This window comes from Atta colombica, unplaced genomic scaffold (assembly GCF_001594045.1).
Source record: "Atta colombica isolate Treedump-2 unplaced genomic scaffold, Acol1.0 scaffold16, whole genome shotgun sequence".
In the NCBI taxonomy this organism is placed as follows: domain Eukaryota; kingdom Metazoa; phylum Arthropoda; class Insecta; order Hymenoptera; family Formicidae; genus Atta; species Atta colombica.
The window spans coordinates 33,268-38,044 of NW_017259250.1; the positions used below are offsets into that span (position 1 = coordinate 33,268).

The 4,777-nt window shown below is 31.6% G+C and overlaps 1 long non-coding RNA gene across 1 annotated transcript; it reads right to left on the reverse strand.

The window, feature by feature from the left end:
- Positions 1-2,611: 2,611 nt before the first annotated feature.
- On the reverse strand, positions 2,612-4,359 carry LOC108685796. Its single transcript, XR_001931680.1, has 2 exons — positions 4,201-4,359; positions 2,612-2,870 (listed from the first exon to the last, which is right to left on the reverse strand). It is a non-coding gene; the product is annotated as an uncharacterized LOC108685796 (long non-coding RNA).
- Positions 4,360-4,777: the final 418 nt, after the last annotated feature.

Below are 4,777 nucleotides of genomic sequence, written 5' to 3' on the forward strand. Positions count from 1 at the left end.
AAAACACATTTTTTTTTCCTAGGAAGCAAAAATAAATTTATTCAAAGTACTTGCCCTCGCTAACTATACATTTTTCCCATCTTTCGGGCAATTTGTGTATACCACGCCAAAAAATTCCTCATCTTTCGAGGCAAACCACTCATCAAGCCATTTTCGGACGTCTTCGTAAGAATCGAAGTGCCGCTCAGCGAGCGTGTGGCCCATCGACGAAAACAGGTGATAGTCAGAAGGTGCCAGGTCTGATGAGTAAGTGGGATAGCACTTCCCAGTTGAGTGTCTCCAAGTTTTAGACCATTATTGACGTATGCGATGGTGCGTTGTCGTGGAGGAAAATCAGCTTGTCATGTCTTTTCCGATAATGCGGACTTTTTTCATGCAAGCACAGTGCAATTTGATCAGTTCTTGGTGATAGCGATGAGCATTAACAGTTTCACCAGGTTTTAACAGCTCGTAGTAGATGACACCTTTCTGATCCTACCAAATGCATCGTCTTCCGTCCGAAGCGATTTGATCTTGAGGAAGATGTTGATGGTTGGGCGGAATCAACCTAAGATTTCCTGCGTTTAGAATTCTGAAAATAGATCCACTTTTCATCGCTTGTCACAATCTGATGCAGGAACGACTTTCTTTTTTGTCTAGCAAGCAAAATTTGGCATGTGTTTTGGCGTCGCTCCATCTGCCTATCGTTCATGCGGCATCCATTTTCCGATCTTTTGAACCTTCCCCATGGCATGTAGCCGCATGAAAATGGCTGCTTGAGAAATATTACTCGGCAAGCATTTTTTGCGATTGAGTATCGTCCAAAAGAACCTGATAATCCTCAACTTTCCTGGGTCGATTTTCACACTTCTTGTCACTCAGGTCAAAAATTGTCGTCATTGAACCGGTGAAATCAATCTCTGCATGTTGTTTCTGATAAAGCATTGTCGTCATAGGCCTCCACAAGCATTCGATGCGATTCGGCAGCCGATTTCTTCAAATTGAAACAGAAAAGCAAAGCTTCCCGCATGCTTTTTTTTTAGCAAAAAACTAGACATGATTATGAAAGAAAAAATGTATGTTGTTGTATGAAATTGCTGATGATATGCACTGGTTAATGTTGACAAATGTCAAACACATAAAAAAAAGTTTGTTGTGTGTCCAGGGTAGCTTTGTACGCTCACTAATGCCACCAATGAACAAACAGCGGATTTAAGCTTATATACTTGATATATATACACACACACACACACACACACACGCGCGCGCGCGCGCGCGCACACACATGTATATATATATATTTAGCAGAATCTATAACGATAATTACATTGTGTGTCGATAGTCGTATCGATAGTCACAGACTAAAAGTTATAAATATAATGGTTTCATTGTTAAAGGCGGAAAATTTATTATCATAGAAAAACTGTACTTGAATTCTTCATAATGTGACTAAAAATTAGATATTGAGATAAAAAGAATACATTTCGTAGAGAATAAAGAATATATTCGTGACGTTACAATTTTGAGATAACGTTAATCTTTTTTTACAAGAGCATTTTAAATATAACAAAAGAGCCATTTTTGCATTAAATTTCAATTATTTCGAAAATCTGACATACTAGTGAAATTTAACTTGCGGCATCGTTTTCAGCATCCAAAAATCTATAAGAAACACCTTATCTGATCAAAAGAAACATTTTTTTGTAAATTAATATTATCTTTATTCACAGTTTGTGAATGTAATGTCGTTCATCGATACTACGATTTTATCGAGGCGATAGTGGCGAAAATGTGATACGTAGCTCACATCAATTTATAAAATTGATGTTGGTCGCTAGGGTACGGTGACTTTTGTCTATCACGCGAAAAACCGCCATAGCTTCTCTTATCTTTCTCTCTGATCATGACTAGTGACCACTGATACTAGACAAATTGAATATTTCTGATCTATTTATGTATATAAATTGGAAATCGTTTTGGGAAATTTGGAAAAAGCATTTAAACATTTGGGAAATATTTTTTTGGGAAGTATTTTTCTTGTAATTAACAAATTGTATCATGCATCAAGTTAGCAGACAGCGATTTTATTTAATGTATTTTATGAATGGGATCGATTAAAAATCATTTGGAGAAGGTGTCTTCATTATTATTTTTTCATTTGAGAAAAGAGCATTATTTGGTAATTCAATAGATTTCTTTACAGCACGAAGTCGATTCTAAGTCGACTCTGAGTCGACTATAGCTTCTAGACATCTGAAAAACGAACATCCATAAGTTGACTTTGAACGACTTGAAGACGTCTCTAAGTCATATATGTCCCACTTTAAAGACAACAATAAGTCGATTTTAAGTCAATCATCATAGACATTCTAGGATGTAGCGCGCATGCGCATCTTGCAATGGCGAAAATATTTAAATTGGGAAAATTTATCTTTAGATTATGTTTTTCTTGGCATTTTCCGTTGGGACTGCACTCAGTATTTCCATAAGAACGTGTTCAAATTTGCACTGCCTCTGTGCAAATATATATAATATATAATTTTAACAGTATATACTCTTACAGAAACACTATTGTGTAGTCCCAAGGAAAAATAATGGTACATTAGACTATTATTTATAAAAAATCAGTAAATTATTACTCTAAAAAATATATAGATATTTATTATTTGTATTATTGTAGCATGTTACATTTACATATTTTATATTTTTTATATTTATTAAAAAATGATTTTAATATAGTAATATTTTATTATATTTTATATGTTTATTTTAATACTGTTTATTTTGTTTTGTAACGCTTCTTATTCTGTCACCTGAGCGATAGAATCATTCTTTGATGGCTTCTTCTAATTCGGCAGACGTCGAACCTGGTAACCGTTTCATTATCGAGTCTGAAATATATACAATTAAAATAATTGTATTAATAAAAATAAAAATATAAAATAATATTTATAAACATAAATTTTATAAATAAACCAATTAAACATAAGGCAATAGGTTTGTTCTGATTGATTACACTGTTCCATTTTTGCACCAATGCAAATTTTTTTTTAAATAATCAATCAATGAGAACTTGCACGTTTCAAACAAGTGCAAAAGTATGGGTAGAGCACTATATATAGGTATTCGCATCCGCCATTTTTAGTCCTTTCTTCACTCTTTGTTCTCTCTTCAACCTTCAATCTTTTCTCTCTTCAATCTTCTCAGCTCAGCGGCGGAGTGAAGAGAGAGCAAGGAATTGAGAAAAGGAACAAGACTGCATAGACAACTCTGCATATTATAGCCTTAGTATGGGCAACCAAGCTATATGTTCCAAAATTATCTATTAGCACCGACGAGGTTTTAAGACATCTAGAATGTATTAGTGGACATTTATTTGATATCAGAAACAGTAAATCTTACAATCTAATTTTGAATATAATTTTTGTATTTATAATTCACACTTGTTAAAATTATTTGTAGGGGTCTTTATATTTCGACATGTATTATATATATTTAGCTCATCGATATTTTTAAATAACATTTATGATGAATTTCGTGAACGCCATGAAGATTGTATGGAAAAGGCTATGTTTCCAATCTCACAAAATGTTTTAAAAAAATGTTTTAACCTTGTTGTTATGGGAAAGTAGATATAAGATGGAATAAATGATTATTAATTTAAATATGGATATGGATTTAAAGCTTACATCACTCTTCTGACTTGTCCATGATATTTGAGTGACTTCATTAGAGATAATTTATAATTTGATAAAGTATTTCTAATAAACTGCTTACCGTCAATCGTCGAATCTCCGATTCGACGTATGTTCCTGTAATATAGTTACAAAAAATATACACAAATAGAATATTAGGAATGGAAGAAATGTATATACGACAACGAAAATGTTCAATCGATTATTAAATTAATTTAGTACCGACCATACATCTTTTTATGTAGCAATTTTGCCACTTAATTTGCATTATGTCATACTTTAATATTATATCAAATCGTTTTCAATAATGCTCAATATAAAATTACTAAATTTAATACATATAAATAAAAAAGTCCTTCATGATACATGAGAAATTAAACATGACGAAATTCAAAAGTTATAAGATGGCGAGTAAATTTCTGAGAAAACACAATTTTCCTAACGGATAATACAAGCATTTAAAGTAATATTTAATAAATAAATGATAAATTTAATAAATAAATTTAATAAATATGAATATACTTACAAATTATTTTCTCATGTTGTATTCATTTCCAATTTTTCGCACTGCAAGAACTGTTTCAGCGTCATTAGAGGCAATGGAAATAACAGATCTTGTGCTACAACCTCACTTCATGCATTTCCCTCTTTTAGTAGAGCTTCAATAGCATACATTTGTCTGGACAATCTTTTCAGGACAATCTTGGACAGTTCCTTACGGATCTCTGCATTTGTCTGTAATGATATGAAGAAATATACATAAAAACTGAATTAACATTAATAACTATTAATATTTTAATAAAGTCAAATCTGTCTATTATCACAATAACCATTACCAGCATTGGCTATTTGCCAAAATTTTATTGTTTTTTTATTATTTATTATAGGAACAGGAGAGTGAGTTTGTGATGTGCATTTACTTAAAATAATTTTTATGTATTTTTATTTAAAAATACAAATAAAATACAAATAAATATAACATAAAAATATAATATTAAGAAAGAGATATTAAAGAGACGAATTATTGTATTAACAAATCAGTAATGTTCCTCTGTAAGAAATTATTTGCTTATCACAGCAATTATTATGATTTCTCGTTGAGG